This window comes from Rhyacophila brunnea, unplaced genomic scaffold (assembly GCF_057557595.1).
Source record: "Rhyacophila brunnea isolate RB1 unplaced genomic scaffold, BYU_Rbru_1.0 scaffold_23, whole genome shotgun sequence".
In the NCBI taxonomy this organism is placed as follows: domain Eukaryota; kingdom Metazoa; phylum Arthropoda; class Insecta; order Trichoptera; family Rhyacophilidae; genus Rhyacophila; species Rhyacophila brunnea.
Genome location: NW_028232893.1, coordinates 8,384,839 through 8,409,898, shown reverse-complemented (window position 1 = coordinate 8,409,898; position 25,060 = coordinate 8,384,839). Strand labels below are relative to the sequence as shown.

Genomic DNA, 25,060 nt, shown 5'->3' with positions numbered 1-25,060 from the left:
ATTGAAGTTAATGGTTCCACCAAACCACACCCAGTCTTAGGCGGGCGTATCACGGGTCCCTACGTTTGGATGTGAAGCATTATTTATTTTATTGACTGGGAATGTCTCAGGAGCAGTTACTTGAGACTGAGGCTGCTATGCACTATAATGTGCTTTGACTGAATTTACACGACTTTAACTTAATAGTACTAATGGGAGAAATGAGCGTATCCGGAAATTTATACGTATGCAGTTTGCCGAAATGTTGTATCAGAAATATATGGCCGTATATTAAAGACCGTCCAACCTCTTTAGGTCATTCAATTTTCATAGATGATTTTGACAAAATTCATGAATTCAAAAATGAAAACCCTAACCTAACAAATAATCCAGTATATCGGCTACTTTAAAATTTTATTTGCCGCTGGCATCTGTAAACCGACAAGAACCGTGTTTTATTTAGACATGGATTTTATCTCAGCACTATAATACGACCCAAAGAGGTTCGACGGTCTTTAATATACGACCATAATAATATATTTCCGATACAACATTTCACGGTTAAGTGTGATACGGCGAACTGCATATGTACAAAATTCCGGACACGAAGCCGGAAAAGGAAAGAAACACATTTAAGTGCGAGGGTACTTAATGTTTACCCAATGCTTATTTTATGTGCCAATATTCAGACACAATAAAACATTACGGTAAACTTTTATATTATATTTTTAGAATAATCTCCAAACGGATGTGGCAATTCACTGTGGTTTGTTTTAAATTCGCGGTTATTTATTATTATTCATAGATAAATGAATACAATTAGATTTCCTTAAATGTTTTATTTGTCTACATGTTCAGCAAAACAATCGCAAAAGGACACAACTTAATTTTACGCATCTTGATAACCTTTTTAAGAGTGTTTTTCGTCCGTTAGCTTAACCCTGAATTTAGGGGATGCAAACTAGGGGGATGATGTGCGGATTGAAGTTAATCCCTCCAAACCAAAACCCGCCACGCACCACACCCGGTCTTAATCGAGCGTATCACGTGGCCCTACATTGGCGATGTGAAGCATCTAGTTCAGTTTTATGCCGGAAATGCCCTAGGAGTAGATACCCAGGACTAAGGTTGCTACGCTCAAAGTGAGCTCTGATGAGTTTAAAGTTACTTTCTAATGCAAAGTGCCGGGGAGAGAAGAGCACAGGGAAATTATAAAAATAAAAATGATTCTAGTGTAGGTACCTATATATAACAAAAATAATGAAACTAATCATACGGACAGCAAAAATTATGTGAAGAGATCTTCACGCCCGCAGTAAGACGCCGCAATTTTTTTAAATGCAAGATAATTGGCCTTAGTAGCAACCAAGTCGGACGGCCCGATGGACCCAACAGCTGGTTGGACCGACCGAGAATCTCCTCCCGTTCGGAGCACATTCTAAGACATTCCCAGAGGATGTGGTTGGCATCCTGAATTTCCCCTCCGCATGGACATGTCGGACGGCTTACAAGTCCTAGCTCAAAGAGCTTGCCTGGTTGACTGGTGTGATGATCAGGAGTCAGATATTTGGTTATCTCCAATCGCCATTTAATATTTGGAAAAAACATATATGTGTGCTGGCCCTTGGTTGATTCATACCACCGTCGCTGCCTACATGTAAATGACCGTGACCACTGACGAGAGCTTATAAAAATGTGAAAATATTCGAACTGTCCTTAATTTTACGTCGACGAAACCTTGTGTTCCGTCGAACGCCATTTGAAAAATACTGATGTGCATTACGCTATCCTTAACCTTAGCGATAGGTAGAGGGACTGGCCAACGATCCTGGTCTGGGGGGAGCATAGTTAGTACATATATATCTCAGGCATTTTCAATTATAATTCTGTATTGTACTTTAACATTGATTTTCAAATGCGAAGTCCTCGATCCAGATCTCCCTGTGATTAGCGACGGGCAAGACATCAAGAGTATTGGAAGCTATAAATATCTGGCAATGCACACATCACAGGAGATGGCGCGTTGCAAAGAATGCTCGCTATCTTATTAGAAATTGCTGGAGCAACAAGATAATATTATAATATATTTACCTACTAGAAAAAATCACATTTTGAAAAAAATTACGATGCCCGACGGGATATCAACCCGTAAATCAGCTGGTATCGCGCCAATATGCTTTAACCAATTAAGAATTAAGATAATTTTAACTAGTAGGTCTTACATGAAGTGCTTATCAAATTGCGTTATTTTTTACTATCGGTTTCTCTGTTTTAAATTAAGGAATCATTAATTATTCCCTTAAGGCTATACCTCAGTTGAGGCATGGTCTAAAACTAAAAAGATCGTGGCTAGGCGATGCGCGGATTGCGGGTCGCGGGTGCAAATGACGCATGCCGACCGAAATATAATTTGTCATATAAATCCAACATGCGTCCATTTAATATTCTGTTTATTGTAATCGTCGTATGGGGAGCGGGATAGTCCCGACTCTTCTGTAGACTCATCCATTTCAATTCGTTACACTCAGTGTGCGGGTACACAAAGCGCTTAACGTCAGCGGACAGCAGAGCCAGTCCAAAAATAGACATTTTCTTTCTTAACTTTAAGCACTACGGTGCATGGTTGCAGCATCAGTCCCGTGCGGCTCCGTCTCGGGACGGAATGAGCACTTAAAATCACTTCTTTCAGACACGTTTAAAGCGTCATAGAAAGCGGCCGTGCATATCCACGGTTGTGCATATATGACGGGTGGTGGTGGGCACTTTAACGTGTTCTATTAGTGACAATAATAATATATTCATTGGCATGTTTTCTTTTTCAAGTAAATGGGTAACGTTTTTAGTCATTTTTACACGATTTAAGAATTAATACCCCCGTCGCCATCACGAAACAAATTGACGTATTCACACCTCGACGTTCGTTCTCCGAATGCCAGCAAGTCCAAAATTTCGTCGCGCCTATAGTTGAAAATTATTTGCCGTTTCACTGATGTGTCGTCTTAATTACTAACTGACACCCGGCTCTCGCCAAATATTTAGTTATAACGTCTGTTTGAACTTGCTAATATTTTTTAATAAACCATTTCTTTTATTCAAAAAATAATTAATTCACAAATACCTGAGGTTTTTTCAAGTTATGTAGGTATGTTCAATATAATATAGAATGTTCCATTCTCAAATCTTGTGAAATATTCTTTGAATGAAGGAAAATAAATGTTTTATTAGGAATTATAATTACTTACCTATATAAAATATTTATATTCCAAAATCTAAATTTCCCGCTCCAGTGATTGGCCAATCACAACAAGGAAACTTGTTGGTTTTCCATTTATTAGATTATAAATTAATATCGTAAATATTTTATGACATTCTTCCAGTCAATGTCATAGTTTAATGATAAAATCGCTTGAATTTATGACGCACTTTTCCTGATTGGCTTTACATCACCGTCTATTTTCCATTTCCCATTACGTTACATAATAATGTTTAAAAATATATTAACTACTTAAGGTTACTACTTCTTTTCGCTATTATCAGTGTGTTTAGAATCGGAAATGTTGCAATAATGAAACATATCTAAATATCAATTATATTTTCTGTAAGAATTTCCGTAGTAAGTGTATATTATTTTTTTTAAATTTACTAATACTCTGTGTTTAGAATGTTGTATACTTACCGAATATTATATCACTTAATGGTTTTTACTTAAAATTCTTGGTAATTTACAGTGTATTAATTTATTTACTTTTTTTTTTATTGAACATACATAAATTGAAAACACCTTTGAGAAGATATAACTACTAGAAAAACCCCAGCGGTTTCGAACGCCCCCTGTGATTCGCGCCTGTGTTCTATGCCCGCTAAGCTACGTGTGTCCTATCTAATTGTGGCGAAATTTACTAACGTTTCTTACAATAATTGTCCTCACTGTAGCGCTTTCTGAATTGGTGTTATTGTTTTGGCAATCGACCTTTGTATTTTAAACCAAAGTATGAATTTATTGTTTACCTTAATTACTAACCGGTGTCGGGATCGTACTTGCACTCAAAAAAAAAATTAATAAACTATTTTTTTATTGAACTAGTAATTGACAAGATGAATGTAGAATTTGTTTTTGAATGTACCAATACAATGTGTTACAAATGAGAAATATACCTTTTAGAAAGAAAAAAAAATGAAAAATATGTTTCTGATTGCTCCAAAATATAGACGTTCGGACATTCATTCACAACATGAACAACCCCCAAAGGAGGGGGGGAGGAAGATTAATTAGAAGAGTAAACAGGAATGTCGTAAAAAAAATACATATCGCGTGATCGAGTGATCCGTGACGTCAGTTAATAATTAAAATAATACCTACTTTGATTTAAAAACACAGAATATCCGATCGCCAATAGTAACCATAAATAGAAGTTTCAGAGAGTATTAAGGGCCATTAGTTAAAATTTCTCGCAATTAAGTATGATCCCTATAGCATATTGGTCTATGTATTTGTGCGCGATACCTAAAAGATGCAGGTTAGATTCCTCTTGGGTGTCATATTTTTTTCAAAAAAAGATTTTTTCCATTGGTTATATTAGGTATATTTTTAGAATGTTACATTCGTTGAATAAAAAATTAGTTGATTCATTATACTTTAAAAAAAAAATGAAATCGACAATGTCACTCATTAATATTCATGATATATCATTACTATTTTATGATTACGAAAATTAGTGTTTATTTTTCGATTTATTCAAAACTTGACTTTTAGAGAATGTGAGTTATGACTCTAGGTGGCACAATTGCCGATCACTACCTCTAGCCGTGACTATTGTAGACGCTATCTACGAAACAAAAACGATAATAGCCAGAAATAGCCGGTTTCCGATGCATTACACTCGAGTATGTAAGGCCAAAGTGGCAAAACGTAAGCGACCGGCGGGTCAATCGTATGCGCCGGTCCAAAATTGCATACATAATGGCCGCCTACCGCAACATTATGCAAGGTTTTCGTCAGTATGTGTGCGTATTAGTATACGGCAGACTGGCGAACTAGAGGCATGAATAAAAGACGGGCCCGAAGGAGACTTCCGGCGGCATCGCCCAAGTGAAATTTTCGCGCCAAAATAATCGGAGCGACTGCAATTGGAGCTTTTGATTTCTCGATAATACGAGATTGGTGTATTGATTTGTAGAGAAATTTCGAGGAATATTATGTTTTAATCGTTTTTTTTAACTCATTCGGTACAACATGTTAAGTTAAGCAACGAATTTCATAAATTCTTTTCCGTTTCAAAGTCGAATGGTTTGTTTTTGTTTTTCTTGTACTAGGTATTATTTTTTTTGCTGGGGAATAAGAAATTCCGTTCAAGTTCAAAGTTTAGTGCCATCCCTCCCTGGGGAATCTCAGAGTTTCCATAGATCACGGTCGGCGGCTATTTTTTCCGTTTCAAATCCCTTTTGTTCTTTTTCCTAGTAACAAATTTATTTCTCGAGATTCACCTTTTCTGATTATTTCTTGAGAGTTCTCGAGGTGAGATTTTTTCACCACAAAATCCAGTTGCATTCAAAACGCCGACTAGCCCGCTGAGGTGATCATCCGAATGAATTAATTATTGTTTGGACTTGATATTGTTGTTTTAAACAAAATGCGATAGTCCTTATTTATTTGCTATGCCGCGTTCTCGCGTGACGATTTTTGTCGTTGAACTGTTCGTCGATTGATATGTGTCGAGTCAATTGATATGTGGGAACCATATTTCAACAAAGTTGATCAACTTGTAAGTTGAATTGAACGAGGATGACGTCCTTTCTACATTTGTCGATTTAACAGTTAGTCACCATTCGAGTGTACTGGTTGCCTAGGCAAGTACATCAAACTTGTTTGTTTCACTTCACGCCATCTTGATAATGACGATCGCTTCAAATTAAATCTATACGTGGGAACATCTCTTTCGATAATTTCTTGTTCAACATTCAACAGACAGTTGAACAACCAAAATCATCACGCGAGAACGCGGCACAGCATATAAATAAGGATTATCTCATTTTGAGCCGAGGTTGTATTAACTGATTTTTTTAATATGAATAGTTGTTGGACTTTTGCCTAACCCGTTGGGTTCTTGCACAGTATTAAATACATATTTGGAAAACAGGAATAATTATCACACAGATAGTTGCGTTTTTTCCCATAGATTTGTCATGTTTTGGTTTAATTTTACTGAAATATTTTTTGAATACTTCATCCTGGCAACATGTTATCGTTTTCTACTTTTTTCCTGTCCACTACAATGTTATAATATCTTTATTATACGACCAGCGGATGTCAGTTAAAATCGAAATAAACATTCGTATTTAGACGTAGGTACCTGACATATGGCGTTCGGTGGCAACTAAAAGTAACATTTTATAAAAGAAGGCATTTGTTTCCATGCAGTGACCGTGAAAGTGGACAAAAATACACACCACGCTGTCTAGGCGGGTTCCCTTAACTTTAAATAAAATGCGATCGACTTCACACTATATTCACGACAGCTGCGGTGAGTTAAGAGTGATATAACACAAGTTAAACTATATTCTATCTATAATATCGTCACCTCAATACTACAACTAGATAACTCTGATTTGGTCATTGTTGGGGAAATGAAATTAAACTTTACATGATTAACATAAATCTAGCTAGGCTATAATTCAAAATAAAAATTGTGCTTGTCTAATTGGAAACAATGAAATAATGTTCAATTGTATGAAAAAATATTGAAGTTACGAGGGTGGGTCAATAATTCCTTAGAAAAAAGCATTAAAACAGTTTTTATTTTTGTATTTTTTTTTATTTCTCAACATAATCTCCTTGGAGCTCAATACACTTGGTTAGACGCAGGGAACTCAGAAATAATTGGAACTGAAATACCCAACTGGTAAGGCTACGCAGGCAACCGATCTCGGGTAAGGATAACATTAAACGCGTGTTAATAAAACGTTATTCTAAACTTGTGCGTTGCCCTGACAACTACTGTCGGTTTTATGTTCATTTAAAATTGAAAATAGCAATCTGCTCAGTAAAAAGTTGTGGTAATGATACAAATATGAAAAATAAAACAAATAGTGCAACTACATTTCACAAGTAAGCATATTTTCATTGTTATTTTGAATATTTATGTCAATATCGTAACATGCATTAAAATTTATTTTCTGCATGGCATTTGACGTTCACGCACAAACAACGTTAAGGGCCCGCTGAAGAGCCCGCCGTTCAAATATAATTCAGTATAAAAAGGACCTCGGCGTCGTAACTACGTCAATTTAAATCGATCTTTTCGCAAAAATCACTAATCATCGGAGATTTTATTTCAAGAAATATTATTATTATTACTGATAATTTCTGCCGCGCGGAGAATTATTATTATTTTATGAACACCTGCGAGATGAAGCCGATCAGAAAACAGGGCTGTCAAAATAATATTAAGCATTCATTTTTTTTAAATGTTAATTTCATCATGGTTTTTAATCAAACCTGTGCAAGTACGTACTGATAACTTGGGTGGATTTTGTAGCAAACATACTATTGATATATATACGGGTATATTATTATTATAACCCAATTCAAATTGAACATAGGTTGATACTCAAATACTATTATAGTATGTTTATGATTTCGAGAAAATAATACGATGGTATAATTAATCCATATCAATTATTTGAAAACATTACATTCGCACTTTGCACAAAATTACAAACACATTCGAAGTTTGCCGCACACGTACAGACCACGTGATATTTGTTTACGCAAAATCGTCGCTTTTCAAAATGGCGAATTTGATTACCAGATTTTACTGCGATGAATCAGTATGTTCCTTTTTGTCTTTTTTTATTCGTAGGTTTGTTTACTATGTACACCGAGAAATTTCCATTTATAAACTCGGAAACGATTTTTACAGAAGAGTTTTGGAATATAATGCAACCAAAACTGGAAAAAATTCTATCATGAGTGTTGACTTCCTGAATTAGCTAACCCCAGGTCCATGCCACTACGTGAACCACAGTGGATATTAAGCCATTTCCACACTGGCAACAAGTTGCTGGCAACCTCATTAAATTTTACGATACTTACCGTAATTGCTTAAGAAATTTTACAATAATTATCGTAAAATCTAACGAGGTTGCCAGCAAATTAACTTGTTGCCAGTGTGGACCCGGCATTAGGTGCACAAAACTTAAATAATATATATTATAAATAAAAATTTAAAATTATAAATATATATTATGATTTATGTCTTCGACAGCCCTGATGAAATAAATGTGAAATATGAGTCGGATCAGTCACAGAGCAAATTTATTAACACAAACAACTTTGACACGACCTTTTTATATTAACTAGTAGACCAGATATTATGGACCACATGTTAAAAAATCATATTTTCAATTCTCAAGGCCAATTCTGTAGAACGTCCTCTTAAGACTCAGCTGAACAGGAACAAGGTCATTCATAGTTTAGTCAGAAATAAACCTCAGCGTTGAAAGGACGTCATTTTAATTCAGTCTAACCTCAAAAACCTCTAACCATCGGGGATTTATTTTAAGAAACGCAATAATTATTAATTACAATTCTCGGTTGAACGAATATCATTATTATTATTCCCTTCAAACATAACATGTATGCGACGTAATCTGAAACCGGCCGAACGAATACAGGGCTGTCAAAATAATATCAATCTAATTTTACGTTTTAAAGAGTTACAAATTTAAAGTTAAAAATAGCTTACTGTACCGATGGAATAATTACATACTTCCAAGCGTCAAACGGCATACAACATTCATCTAAAATAATTATGAAAAGACTAGCTGATTATGTTATGTTATTTTTGTATTGTTCTTATTTTTTTGCTTATCAAAATATTTCACATATTATCTGATGATGTGTATTTTGGATATATCGTCATATGTATCTGGTCTCATTAAAATTGCTATTAAGTTGATATAACATAGGAAAATCTGTAAATCATTAAAATGTTAATTTCGTTATAGTTTTTAATTAAACCGGTGCAATTACATATTAGATTTAAACACTGTTGTACTGTGTGACTTTTATAATATCAGATAAAACTGTAGGATGTCAGCAAAAGAGTAAACAAAACCCAGCTCATGGGATAACCGAATGGTAAGCAACTGTATATATTATATTTTCCCGCCAAATTGCACACAATTAAAAACAATTTATCATAAAAACAAGTAAGACGTCTTCGACAGCCCTGGGTGATTGATTCGATAAAGTCGGCAGTTTTGTTTGTCTTGTTCTCTGCGATCGCTAGCTTTGAATAAAAAAAATCTATGGGTGACCATTTTTTATGAGTATAAATTATTTCTTGCATTGGCTTTTATTAATTAATAATTATTGTACCTACCAACTAAAAGTAAAGTTGCGTTACTTGTTTGTAAAAGTGTCAGACTAAATTAATTAAACTAATCGGGTAAGTAATAAAAAGTCATTAATTGAGTTAGCATTTACTTGGTAGAATTCCATTTTAAAAGAAATGAAAATATAATTAATTATATTTTCATTTCTTTTAATAAAAAGTCACTTTCTTTTATAATAAACAGACATCACTATATTAATTTTTTTTTAAATATGCATTAGAATTAAACAATATGTACCCATTTTTTTTAAATAGTTATGTAATAGGTCTTACATATTCAAAATAAATACTATTCATTAATAATGTTTTTTGGATAGCACATGAAATAAAAATGTAGGTAGATATGTATTTCAACATCCTTCGTATGTTTAGCTCTCGGACAATTTCAGGTTAAAACGTTATTAATATATTATTATTAAGTTTATATCGTGGCTATCCATCATATTGGTTGCAATGTTTTCCACCAAACACCTGATTAACAAATTGAATTTAGTAACATTTACGTATATTAGAAGATATCATTTTTTGGTCACCCCATATTTTATACACTTTGACAGTGTTATGATTTAAATTAAATAAGAGATCATTATTATTACTTTAGACCAAAGCATTGTCGGCGACCTTTGCATATTACCAGTAGAGCAACAATTCCGGACCACATGTAAAAAAATCATATTTTCAATTCTCAAGGGCAATTCTGTAGAGCGTCCCCTTAAACGTTATTGACGAGTGCGACGCACACCACGGTAATGCATATAATGCGTGTATTTTGTTTGAATAACAGGGCCGCATTTCAGACAGGGAATATTAGACAATATTTATAATAATCAATAAGGGATAACTGTTTTCGTTTATCATAATGATTTATTGTTGCATATGCAATATGCATAGGTAAATGTGCATTTATTTACTGTCAATATTCATTTTAATTATAAAATAAAAAAAATAAAATCAAGTGATTAAATGTTTCAGTTATTAATTATTGCTCACCGTTAATGTAGTGTATTTAGATACCGTTTTGTCATCAAGTAAGCAATTATTTAAAATTTCTTTTTGTACCGACCCATCGGAAGGGAAGTGATGATGCCATGTTTAGAGAGATCTTCCATTATACATGCGACAGAATAGTCAAAAAACTTGATATTTGATTTATATGTTATATAATGATATTTTCTGTTAATATATAATTATAAATGCGATTAATGTTATGCCTATTTAGAATTACCTTTGTATGTAAATATTTATGTACTTATCTTGTTATTACTTAATCTTATATATTATGTCACGTATAAGTTTGATGAGGTTTTAATAATTATATTTAATATTTTTCATAATTATTCTGTACAATGTACAAACATAGAAATATACTTACTACAAAATACAATTAATATCCTTTTTTCAATGTCTATAAAGTATATTCCTAACTGTGTGTGAAAAGTATGTTAATTTAAAAAACGCGTTAAAACACCAATATTAATAATATGTATTTATAATATTACATTGTTTCGTATGAAATATTTCTAATAAAAAGTAGACATCAATGATGCGGCTCTGTGTGCGCTGTGAAGGTCATTTTTTGTCCACCCACCCTATTAACGCACACTTCTAAAATCCTGCTTCAATTTGCAGCGTTTGCAGGACCTTGGATCAGAGTTCTATTTATTTTTCTTTTCTGTGGTTAGACGTTTCTCAATTTTTTTTAAACCGTCAGAAAAATAAGTTTTCGGAAGGTCCTCAAAATAAGCATTTGTCCGATCGATGACTTCTTCATTTGAAAAAAAACGTTGTCCACTTGGCCATTTTTTTAAATTTGGGAAAAGGAAAAAGTCACTGGGGGCTAAATCTGGCGAATACGGTGGGTGGTCGACCAATTCGAACTTCAATTCTTCAATTTTAGCCATTGATCGTAAACATGTGTGAACACGGGCATTGTCCTGATGAAAGAGGATTTTTTTCCTGTTTAAATGAGGCCGTTTTTCTTCAATTTCGTTTTTTAGCTGGTCCAATAAAGATGCATAATAATCCCCTGTTATTGTTTTTCCTTTTTCCAAATAGTCAACGAAAATAATTCCACGTGCATCCCAAAATACAGTAGCCATAACCTTACCAGCTGATTTTACGGTTTTCGCCTTCTTTGGACATGGTTCGCCTTTCGCAATCCACTGCTTTGACTGTTCTTTCGTCTCGGGAGTATAGTGGTGTATCCATGTTTCATCTACAGTCACAAAGCGACGAAAAAAATCATCCGGATTGCGTTGCATGAGCGACAACAGGGCTTTAGAGGCCACCACCCTATTGCGTTTATTGTCGACTGTGAGCAAACGCGGCACCCATCTTGCAGAAACTTTTTTCATGCCCAATTTGTCATGTAAAATAGAAATGACGCTACCTTTTGAGATCCCTGTAACCTCAATTATCTCACTCAACTTTAATCTTCGGTCACCTAACACCATATCGTGGATTTTATTGATCATTTCTGGTGTAGTCACCTCTACAGGACGTCCTGAGCGTGGTTCATCCTTTGTTGATGTACGACCACGTTTAAATTCATTTAACCAGTTATAAATAGTTGCAAGTGAAGAAGCAGATATGCCGTGAACTAAATCCAACTCATTTTTTATTTCCTTTGCTGTTAACCCTTTTATATTAAAATGTTTAATAACAGCTCTAAACTCAATTTTCTCCATTTTTGTAAACAAGCAAATTTTTTTTTTAAATGTACGAAAATAAAAAACAACAACCCGACCAATCTGATTGAAACTTCGCAGCATACTGAATCGGTAGTGCCGCTGCATGAAAACAAACCGCTTACAGTACTAGTCGCGCCACCTGTCGGCTTTTCTAAGGACTTATTGACCCACCCTCGTATATTATTTTATTTGCATATTTAATGCATTTATCGTTTAAAAGTTATATAATACTAGCTGACCAGGCAAACGTTGTTCTGCCATATAAATTATTTCTAGTGAATATTTTGGTTTATTAAATAAAAAGTAACGAATGTATCGTAAGTGTGTGGGGATGGGATCTATGACAGAAAGAGAAATAGAGCACTGTAGACGATGACCGCCGATAAAAACAAAAAAACATCAACCATTCATTTTCTCAATTCAAAATGAGTAATGATGTTCATAATGAATGAATTACCTGTGACAGGATCTGGTTGTTTAATGTTTATGCAATATCCGTCTTGTCCCTTCCAGAAAATTAGCGGATATTGGAGAGCATCGTATGAACGGTGTGTGTCAGCGATGAACTCCAGATTATTGTTTCTTCTTCGAATCACGATTTCTCGCGTCGATGTGCGGTCGCCAACCATGATTCCAGCAATGTCGTCAACAACAGGCACCAGAATCGACGCACGTGCTCTCCAGCTGGTGTTTTATCAGTATTGATGACAATAGCGTGATTGTCACTTTGCAATTCGTGCATGTGTGCTTTGAAGAATTTCAATAATTCGTTGTGCTCATTCAACAGGGCGTCCAGTTCGCCGACGATGCGCCTGGCATTAGGCGAATTGAGGCTATTGTAGCCGCAACGTGCATCCACATGATTGATGTCCTCACCGCCGCGCCCATGAAGTAGATTTGTAAAAATGTATGTGGTTCGTTTGGCATTAGCAGCAATGAGCCTACTTTGTGGTATACTTGACCTTTGATTTTGAACGTAGAATGGAATTGTTGACCATTTGCCGCAGTATTGTGAACTATTTCTGTTGCTCCGGACGAAGTCATTTGGAAGCATGCATTGAATGTGCGAATGGACTTCAGGAACAGGTTTGAATCTGGAACCGTGCCAATGAGCAAGCTGTTCAATGGTTCTGGTGGTATCTCAATTTCTGGTAGTTGCACTTTTCCTGATGCGCAACACATCCCGGCTGACTCATGTTTGAATTTGAGCGCATGACAATGGGAACATTCTTTGTCCATAGCACCAATCAGCACTTTCGGATGAGCGGAATATTCAATATCTGGCTCGTAGTCGAATGCGAGAAGAAGGAACGAAGCGGATGTAAATGTTCGATGTACTTGTTGGCGTTGTCGGTCATTTGCTCTGCGTGTGTTAACTACGAACCGGCGCGCTTGGCTCCGTTCCAATTGTCGTTGTTGATTTCGTTCAGCTCGTGCCTCTTGTGATTGAGATGCACGCAATTGCGACATGCTTACACGCACGTTTTTGTTATCTTGTTGGATTTGTTCGTCTGTTCTTTCTACTCTACTATTTCGCATGTTTGTTGCTTTATTCGTTCGACGGCCCAAATGGCCCCCTTGCGTCTTGTTGGCATTGTGCACTGTAATACACGCACATAAAAATAGATAAATTAAAATAAATCGTACAAAATTTTGCACGCACTGCGTTGTGATTTGCCGAATGAAATGTCAAAATGACGCGACGCTTCTCTTGAATTCTTCTCGGACGTAGTGCCATCTGTCATTCAACCACATAAATAATTTCGTTCTGTTTGAAATACGAACGACGGTTAAATTTGTTCATACAAAAATAATAAAATCGCGATTAAAAAATGGGAGGATGGGGGTAGGAAAGTGAAAATTTGAGGTTATAGGTATTTTTTTATGCCAAATAATAAAAAAAATACAAAAAAAAAATTGTCAAAAAAATAAAAGAAAATTTTTCTGGATAGAGATACCCTAATCACCTAGCGGTATGAAATATACTTGTATACCTATTCTCATACCTAACAAATATACATAAAAAAAAACATAAAAATCGGTCGAGCCATTTCGGAGGAGTTCGACCACAAACATCGTGACACGAGATTTTTATATATATAGAGATATATAGAGATTTTCAAACACAAAATTAACGCAGTTCCCATTAACGTCTGACTTATCTAATTTTATCATTTTGTAGAGAAGGAAATGTAGAATCATATTCAATAGCTATCTCAAAACAAAAGTTCCATTTTTAAAATATCTACTAATTTGATTGCCATGTGAAAATGGATCAAGTATAAATATACCTTACTAGGTATACTCTATCAGCAATTTGTTAATTAATTGAGTTAAGGGGGAAGGTGTTCCATGTCAGCTATTTTCTGGTATTTTCGGAGGTTAAGCCTGAATCTTACGTAAGATTTATAGAAAAACTATTTATATAATTATGAAGCTTATTCATCGGCAAATATTTATGTTAAACATTTGATAACTGCATAAAGTATTTTTATGACGTAAAATAATATTCTTTGGAACCTTGAAATGTAATAATTGATAACGAAGCCATATTTTTGTGACATTAATAGACTGTGTTGATAACCGTTTTTTCCACTAAATATTATGTCAAAACGTTTATTATAGATAGCTTTAATGTTATCAAACATAATGTAGTAAAATATATTCAGTATAATTATAATATTTGCAGTTTCTGTTCCCTCTAAATCTAACGGAATCGACTAGACATTTTGTTATTAAAATATGCTATAATTATAGACATTCCAAATAATCTAAAGCTACGTATCAGAAGGGTTATCATTAATCATTGAATAAATGATGAAACATCTTGTTAATTATAAATTTATAATACTAAATAGTGAAATATTTTAAACGACAATTTCCGTGAAATTTTCGACAAGCTAATCTTCCATTAGAATCGCCTACGAACTGGCGCATGATGTCTAGTATTTATAGCTCGTATTATTTTCACTTTATATGTCCAAAAAAATACGCCAACACACTAGTATTGTACACAAATTTGTTTGTAACACTAAATGCTACAAATTGAGCACAAAAATAGGTTAAATAAACGGATATTCAAGCGTATTATAGCAAACGTAAAATCATTTTGACAGAAGGATCGGAAAGCAAAAAAAATCTGAAGAAATTTGTGTTTGCGTAAATTCTACGTAATGTCATACTAAATCATACATTCTAATTTTTAACACTGTTGCAATCTATTTTGCCTAATATTGCAACATAGCAGTTAGTTTTCTGTCCCTTTCTACAACTATCTCCCTCTACATTCAAAATAATTATGATTGTAGTAGGTATGTATTTTATAAATTGTGATAGATTTTATTTTATTTCAGTGAAATATATCGGGTCGTCCAGTATTGCCATATCTACTAAAATATTATTGGATTGATATTTTAGTAAATAAGTGAATGAAGTTTTTCACCATTTGTATCTACTATTAGTTTTACTATTTTTATTAAATAAATAATACACATGAGGTTTTACGAATTTCACATTTGTTATTAAACATACTTACATAATTTAGAACACCCCAAACACATCGCGAAGTAAAAATATCTATATTTTTTACTTAGCCAAATTATGAATCTACCTAGGTTAGGTACCTACTGATATTTATATTACAGAAAATTTAACTTTTACTAAATTATGAATTTGCGAGATTATAATAATACAGATGATTTTAAAGAATACTTTCATCAAATAATAACATAATAATGGATGCCTGTACTTACATAATATTTTCCAATGAAATATTTTTTTCTTTTAAATTAACTTTAATTTCGAAAGTTTAGCCTGGCAATACTATGAACGTCATTTATTTCAGCGGGAATGCGAAATTTTCATCCTCGGTTTTTGACATAGGTACCTAACAATATTATCACAATTATTTATATCGATTGTACTTACAAAAAATGCCACGAACTCACTATCCGATGGCTGGAAGTTCCAAAAAAAGACGTAGGAGAAAAGATGGAAATATTAATACATTAAAAACACAAAGGTTTGAAATTATTATTTTATAATTTTACATAATTATACATAGTTGAAAAAACCACATTTCACAGAAAATTTTGGTTCACAATATTTATTTATCTTGCAAAAGGAAGTTTTGCGTATTACTTATTAATACACACAATTAAGTATAATGATCATTTGTACTTATATTATGTTTGTGCCATGTCTTATTCGAAATTAGTGTGTCTGTGACAAAAATTATAATCTGGTACAATAATTAATAGCAGCTATACATTTTGTTTTCTGTTAACTATCTACTAAACTAATATTTTTGAATGTATTATAGTATTGATATATTGCCGAAGACTATGCCTGAGCATGGAAATCCTCAAAGCATACTACCTGAACCAGAATTTCATCCCACATTTGAACACGAACACGAAGAATTTATTATAGAAAATGAAATTGAAGATTCAAGCCCTAAATTCCGTGTAGAAGGCCGTAGAATTATAGACTTTTCATATTTTTTCCAACAACTTCAATTAATTAGCCACCATGATTCTCCATTTAATTGTAATTTATCACATTTAGAAATTTTTGGGGAAAATCGGGATAACTTTAGTAGTACATTTTTTATCCAATGTAAACTTTGTGGTAAAAAATTAAAATTATATACCACTGAAATGAACAAAAACAAAATGAATCTGTGTGACGCATTTGTATCCAGTATAATCAGTATCGGCAGTGGATTTTCAAATCTGGAAGAAATGTGTTCAGCAATTGACGTACCATCGATTACAGCAAGAACATACAGAAAGAGTCAACAGAAGGTGTACGAGTGGTTTGAAGAAACCAAAAATAAGAGTATGGAAAACGCTGCGAAAGAAGAGCGACAACTTGCAATCGAAAATGGTGACGTCGATTCTTCTGGTATTCCCATGATATCAGTTGTTGCAGACGGCTGTTGGTCGAAACGTTCATACAGATGCAATTATTCCGCAGCATCTGGCGCTGCCACGATCATTGGTCAAAGAACCGGAAAGATTTTGTACATGTCAGTGAAAAATAAATATTGCGATTTGTGCGCCAAAGCTAAAAATAAAAATATCCCTGCTCAACAACATAAATGCTTTTTAAATTACACCGGTCCGTCAGCTGGAATGGAATCTACAGAAATATTAGAAGGCTTTAAAGAATCTATTAATACACATGTACACTGTCGAGAAAGTTGAATGTAAAAACCATTTAATTAGAAATTATTGTGGCAAAATAGAGGCATTAACCAAAGACACAAGATATCCCTTGAATGTAAGAAAAATCATTGCGTCAAGAAAAAGACGTCTGCGGAAAGCCGTCATAGGTGCAATCAAGTATAGAAAACTACAAGATAGTACTTTCGAAGAAAAGGTTATCGCTTTGAAAAAAGATTTAATTAATGGACCGCACCATGTTTTTGGAGACCATACTTCTTGTCTACCATATTTTTGTACAAATGAACCAAATACAGAGGACATGCTTGATGTAAATTATGTACCAGCATTAAAAGAATACAGTCTATTTTCTCAATTAATGAAATATAATTCTCGTTTGGTGCTAAATTCAAAAAGTTTAATTTATAATTTTTCTACTAATATTTCAGAATCTTTTAATAACATGATTGCAAAATTTGTAGGCGGCAAGAGAATTAACTACTCTCAAAGACAATCGTACATGGGACGATGTGCAGCGGCGGTAATCGCATTTAATACAAATAAGTTACATTGCACAATTCAAAAACAAGTTTATAAAAATAGCCCAAAAGCCTTTATAAATCGCTTAGAATCAAGAAGGTTGAAAATAAATAAAAAAAAAAATAGGAAAATCTTGGCGAAAACCAATACATTCTGTTCCTTTATCTAATCCAGATTATGGAGAGAGTTGCCAAAAACCTGATATGGACAAAAATCAATATCAATTGTTAAAAGAAACTTTTTTGAAAAAACTCAAACTGACAAACTGTGAGAAGAGGGATATAGAAAGACGCACTGTATTACAATCTGAATGTGCAGAATGGCTAGAAAGGCGACGAAACCTTCTTACTGCCTCTGTTTTTGGAAAGGTGTGTAAGCGGCGAGAAAATACAAAATTTGGGCCTTTGGTAAAACGTTTATTATATAGCCAATCATTAGCCAACGTGAAAGCGGTAAAATATGGTAAAGAAAATGAATCAATAGCTTTACAACAGCTTAGTGTACAAGAACGAATTAAGATTGAGAGATGTGGATTGTTTATCGATGATGTGTATGATTTTATCGGTGCAACGCCAGATGGCATCAGCGATGATGATACAATTATTGAAATAAAATGTCCTTTCTCAGCTGCTGGAATAAGTGCAGATGAAGCTATTGTACAGAAAAAAATGAAATTTTGGAAAGTAGATAAAGACAGGAATATGGTAATAGATAAAAATCACGATTGGTACTTCCAGATTCAGGGGCAGCTTCATATTACTAAGAAAGATGTCTGTTTATTTGGAGTTTGGACGGGACATAATTTTCCTGTTAAAATAGAATTAATCAAAAAAGACGAGACATTTTGGATTGAAAAGATTGAAAAAAAGATATATCACTTTTATATGAATTGTCTACTGCCAGAAATAGTAGATCCCAGAACCAGTAGATCTATGAATATTAGAGAACCAGAAAGGCTGAATTTCTAAATTTTTATTTTAAATTTTATTATGCTTAATATATTTTCAACAAGTCTATATTACATCACTATTTTATAGTTCATCAAGATATATCTAATTTACTAATATAGTTTACTGTTACGAGACACCCAGAACGAGTGTAATTTTATGAAATTCAAAATAATATGTATACTTACATCTAAATAATGATACCTACAGATCTTGCTGGCGATTCCACTGTGCCATATTTTGTATAAGCATTCGTCTCTGCAGCCGTGGGGTTTGGTTCCGTGTAAAAAGTACATTTTGTTCTCAAGGTCAAAAACCAAATTGGTTGTGCCAATGGCTTATAACCATTCCTCATAAATGATTATAACTGATATCACCTCATAACTGATCAGTGCCACGCACGAGTTAACTCGCGGGATTTTTTAAACGTCATAACTTCTGAATGAACTGTTTGTGTATATTTTCTTAACAATATTTATCATTTTAGTGTGAAAATATCCACGTTAAACATGTTGATTTGGTAAATTTTGACAAATATTTATCATTCTATTCTTATTTCATATTTTTTAAGGGATTCATTTTATTCCAAAAATAACTGACCTACAAGTACCCACCTGGTAAAAATTGGATTTGGATTGGATGGAATTTCCTAGTAGATTTTCCAACTAAACAACATGACGCTTTCTATATATTATTTACTGTTAGTTTTGAAATTATTGTATTTGAAATAAATAATGTATCAATAATACACATAGAAATCAATAGATATATAAAATAGATATCACAGTTTAAAAATCAGAAAGATCAATGCCTATTACCATTGTTTATGTTACAATATAAAACAACATTTATCATTGAACGTAGGTACCAAGAAAAATAGACTTCATTAAAATGTGTCAATATAGTATATACCCGATATAATTATATAAATTATTATATTGTTAATTACTCTGTGGGGTCCATATATACTGCTTCAATTGTAATTTAATTTTACAGTATAATTATTTATGTTAAGTACTTGATTTACTTATTATATGTACAAATGTAATATACTTACCTACTTATTAGGATATATCTTGGTGAATTTTAAAATAAGAGGAAATTAAATGGAGGTCATCGTGTCTAACTAGATGTCAGCCGTTGTTAAGTCTTATACAAATATTTATACATTATTAAATTGTTTTTCTGTTTTTTATTGATGTAAAGACATGGCATGTATTCAAAGTAATAACAAATTAGCCGTGTACTATTTATTTAACTTATATTAAAACCCCAAGATTGATTTCGTCTTACGACATATTTTATTCTTCTAAGTTTTACTATGACATTGTAATATGAACCATGGATATAGTATAGTACTTAAAAAAATCAAAACTGGTAATATATTATTTCAATATTTAATTGTCAATTTTCATTTGAAGTCAGCATTTAATTACTGGTATAACACATAATTATTAACTGATATCTACAACTTCAGATGGACAAATTAATTGATATATCATATTATCAGTTTTCATTTCCTTTCAACAATGTATTCATTCTAGCAGCTATTTTAAATATCTTACTAGTTTTTATGTCATGGCACCTTACAAAGGCTCCGAGCAACCGTATACTGAGCTTCGAGAACAGATGTTTACGACGGATACTGGGTGTGCGGTAATTTTAGAAGTAACGGGAGATAAAAGAACGCACCAAATAGCCTCCCATCACGCTGAGAGTGAATACGCAACTTTGTACCTGGCCCGGCCACGTGCTGCGAGTGCCTGAAGAGAATCCCAATCTGGTTTGCCTGTTCTTCAAGCCAACCGGATTCCGGCGTCCTGGATGGCCGCTGAATACTATCTATATAGCATATCTGGCGGAGTTACGGGCTGCTAGTATGACCTGGAACGATGCAAAAAAACTAGAGTGACAGACATTCTTGGAGGCGCCGCATTGTATCCATATGCTGCAACTAAGATGCGGATATAGCCGAAGAGAAGAAGTAATATACAGCATCTAGAAAACTTAAAGCCTTTGAAATGTGTGTGTATAGATACATGCACCTTTCATTGGTGTTGGAAAGACAATTTTTCTAATATCAAAGTGATATTGAGGCTGAAAAAGACAAGACTTGGAGAGTAAGCTCTACCAAATGACATACCTAATATGATACAAGTAACTGATATGCACAATTATATTATATTTTATATGACGAATCAAAATAGCAACTTTTATATCATTATCGATAATAAATTTAGTGCAAAAATGTTTTTATAAAATTGTTTTATTTTTTAAACATTAGTCACTTTATATTTACCTTGTGTAATTGTACTATTAAATCTATAAAATGGGTGTATATGCTTGATGGTCGACGTCATAAATTACGCCATGTTCGAAACGTATGCCGAAAGTCGGATTTATTTCATTATTAATTAAAAGATTTATTTCATTCCATCTTATTCATATGAAACCGTCGACAAGCAAAGATCTCGGTAGACATTTTCTCCATCTGCAAAAAACATAACATAGGAACTGTTAATAGTGTGATTTTTAATCTTTTATAGTTGGCGACTGTTTGAAGAGTGGTAATTTAAACGGATTAGTGATAATACAAAGCATCAAAAAAGATTGATTAACTAAAATAAAGTAATCAGGTAGGTAACATGTTTAATAACAACTAGAACGCCTTAGATTATATCAAACAAATATATATGAAATCACAGGTTTTATATAATTCTGGAATGAATGTAACTAACCTCAAAAAAAGGATTGTATTACGTCGGAATTATGAAACATTGAAAGCATGTATAGACTAAGAAAACAATAAATAAACACTTGAATAATATATGCAAAACACACAGAATACTACGATAGTAATAAATAACATAATATTGTACTTACAGATAGTGTTTCTTATTCCTGATATAAAACACAATTGTTTTAGGTACCTTGCAATTTGCAAACATAATATTTGACAGCAGAGAGATTTTTATATTAGTCTATGGCCAAAAATACGGATTTATTTGGCCGGCTAAAAAAAAGATTTTAATATAGCAAGAACATTTTAAATATGCGACAAATAAATAAAAGTATATATAATATAGTTGTTAAAAAAATCTGTGTACATTATTAAATATATTTAATATTATAAATACATATATTTTTTAAATTTATGTTATAATTTGTAAACGACGAAGCACGTCAGCTAATACGCATAGTAAATGTTTAAACTTCGGTAATCAAATTCGAATGTGACAGAAAGAGAAAGAATAACTTTTTAATCATATTAGCATGCGTAAAAGAGATGTAACATAATATCACTTTCACTTTAAAAATCATACCTAGTATTCAATGTCATAGTTCAACTTTAAATGAAAAAACAGAAACTCTAGGTAAGCATGTGTGCCCTTAACCACTGAGGAAGGTGCCATAAATTTATTTAAAGTTTATATTAACAATTAATCATTAGTTATTCAAGTTATATTGTGCCCTTTGCACGCTATTATCATTTTTGACATTTAAAAAATAATAATTACTGGAAATCAAAATGTTAAAAATGGGTACGACGGTGATGACGTAACGCGATTTGACGAGACTAATAATTCATAGTTTGATAACTGTCATTGTACTTTGGTTTCATCATTTTGATCAACAGCCGTAGTCGATCCGTTGCTGGATGAAGGCCTCCCCTAGCTCCATCCACTATTATCCGTCCCTAATTCTTCGTTGCCACGTACATCCACCGAAATATATGGGTTCGTCTGTCCAGCGGGTTTTAGGACGTCCCTGTGAGTGTTTAGTGCCCCTCGGGTACCAATGTATGACAGCATAATATTTGGTTTACGCATGCTGTATTGATGTTATTTTGGCTTGGGGTAGATTAACTAGACTATCATTCGCACCTTCCAAGACAGAAGCCATTGTCCTTAAAGGACCGAGACGACTTAGCTGTTCGAGACTACCCACAGTCCGATTCGGTGACACGAGAGTGAAAGTGTCGAAGATCGTCACCTATCTAGGCGTCAAAATGGACACAATGTTAAATTTCCTACACCATGCCGAAACCCAAGTCCACAAGGCTGGGGTGGCCTTCCAGAGGATCGGCCGCATGGCTGGTGAAGGATGGGGCTTAAAAGTAAGGGCGCTCAAGATCGCCTACGGCGCCATTTTTATGGGAATAGCGGCTTATGGCGCCAGTGCCTGGTGCCCGCGCATTCCCAAGAGTGTCAAACTTAGAATCTCTCTTTTAAGAGGACAGCGCAGCGCGCTCCTGTCCATTACCAAGGCCTACCGTACGACATCAACCGACGCGCTCCCGGTCCTGGCCGGTATTCTCCCACTTGACCTGCACATTCAGGTCAGCGGCGCTTCAGTGTTGCTCCTCAAAGGTGAGGAGGCCGACGTTGGTGATTTTCATCTCGTCCCCCCCCCTCGACGAGCCGGCGAGGGATTAGCACTACTGAAGCGCAAAATTAGACTCATGTCGCTAGATGCGGCCATTAAGACCTGGCAGCGAAAGTGGGACGAATCCACCAAGGGCCGGCACACATACAGCTTTTTTCCAGACATTCAGTGGCGAATGGAGATAACCAAGTATTTGACTCCAGACCATTACACCAGTCAATTTGTGACTGGTCATGGTGGTTTCGCTGGCAGGCTCTTTGAGCTTGGACTTGTAAGCCATCCGACATGTCCATGCGGATGGGAGGTACAGGATGCCAATCACATCCTATGGGAGTGTCTGAGTATGTGCTCCGAACGGGAGGAAATGCTCAGGTCGGTCCAACCAGCTGTTGGACCCATCGGTCCGTCCGACCTGGTTGCTACTAAGGCCAACTATCTTGCATTCAAAAAATTTGCGGCGTCTTACTACGGGCGTGAAGATCTCTTCACATAAATTTTGCTGCCTGTATGATTAGCTTCGTTCTTTGTTATATTAAAATAGTAGCTTCTTTTTCTTTAAAGTAAATTCCATGTGCTTTTTCTCTCCCTGGCACTTTGCACTAGAGTAAACTCAGTAAACTCAGTCAGAGCTCACTTTGAGCGTAGCAACCTAAGTCTTGGGCATCTTCTCCCAGGACACTCCCAGGCCAATTTTTAGATGCTTCACATCACCAATTGATGGGTCCCGTGATACTCTCGATTAAGACCGAGGGTGGTACGGGGCGGGTTTTGGTGGAGGGAATTTAACTTCAATGATGTTATTTTGATTTAACGTAACTCTACATTCTGTGCATCTGGGCCTTACCTTTTGCTATCTTTAACTAAATACATGGGTACGAAAAATATGTTACATTCTTACACTAATAACAGTCTCAGTTGTTTCTATATAATCAGACCTGACAAAAAACTTTGTTACGCGTACGATACTTAGGTAAGTACTATAGTTTAGCCGTGACTCAAAACATTACTTTTAACTTGCCACTCCTACACAACTGTCAGACGTCAGTTCCAACAGCGTAGTTTCTGAACTGGTTGTTTCTATTTTTTTTTATTTTACCAAATTAGATTTTTACTGATTAGTGATTACTCTATTCATTGTGATACATATATAAAATGACGTGATTTTGTGAGGCTAAGATCTTTAGATTCTCTTTATACCTATGCCACAGTGGCGAAGGGTGGAGGTAGGCTGTTAAGATCCGCTATGAATAGTGCACACTAAATTTTGTCAGTCGTACGTATTTGTTTTCATTGAAATAATACATACTATAATTTACAGATGGTGTTGGTTAGTTTTTAAAATTCAATTAAACCCTGCAAAAAACAAGCCATAATAGATAATAGTCAAAAAGTACTCGTTTATTTATTAAATATCTAAAACTATGCAATTCCATACATAACTTTGGATATTTTATAGATATAACAATATTTTTTATCTATTAAAAAATTTATTATTTAAAAAAATAAACCAACAATATTTGTAATATGACGTATTCTTAATTCAACGAAAACGAATAAGTATTAATGAGGAATGAAGATGTACCTATAGCCCAAAATATACCAAAAACTATTATGGTTTGGTTAGGCAGGGCTTAATTGATTTTTAAAAACTAACCAACACCATATAATAAATTGTAATCTTAGGTCAATAAAAATAAATACATATAATATGACTAACAAAGTTTAATGTGCACTATTTATGGCGGATCTTAACAGCCTATCCCCACCCTTCGGCACTGCAGAGTATACCATGATATGTGTCTGGACGGCAAAATAATAACGGGGTATATGAGGTACTTAGCTACTGGGATATTTACATATTTAAAATTACCTATCTCAACCGCAGATGTCCTTGCCGGTTGTCTTTTACACAAATAGAGACATCATTATATCGTCACCGTTTTAGCAAAACCATCTAT

General features: G+C 34.1%; 1 protein-coding gene and 1 long non-coding RNA gene across 2 annotated transcripts in view; one reads left to right on the top strand and one right to left on the bottom strand.

The window, feature by feature from the left end:
• The window catches only part of LOC147069428 (phosphatidylinositol-3,5-bisphosphate 3-phosphatase MTMR3), a 244,537-nt gene that overhangs the window by 45,793 nt on the left and 173,684 nt on the right, over positions 1-25,060 (top strand). The window lies entirely within an intron of this gene.
• LOC147069429 (uncharacterized) lies at positions 19,995-21,674 on the bottom strand. Its single transcript, XR_015071174.1, has 3 exons — positions 21,600-21,674; positions 21,016-21,207; positions 19,995-20,600 (listed from the first exon to the last, which is right to left on the bottom strand). It is a non-coding gene; the product is annotated as an uncharacterized LOC147069429 (long non-coding RNA).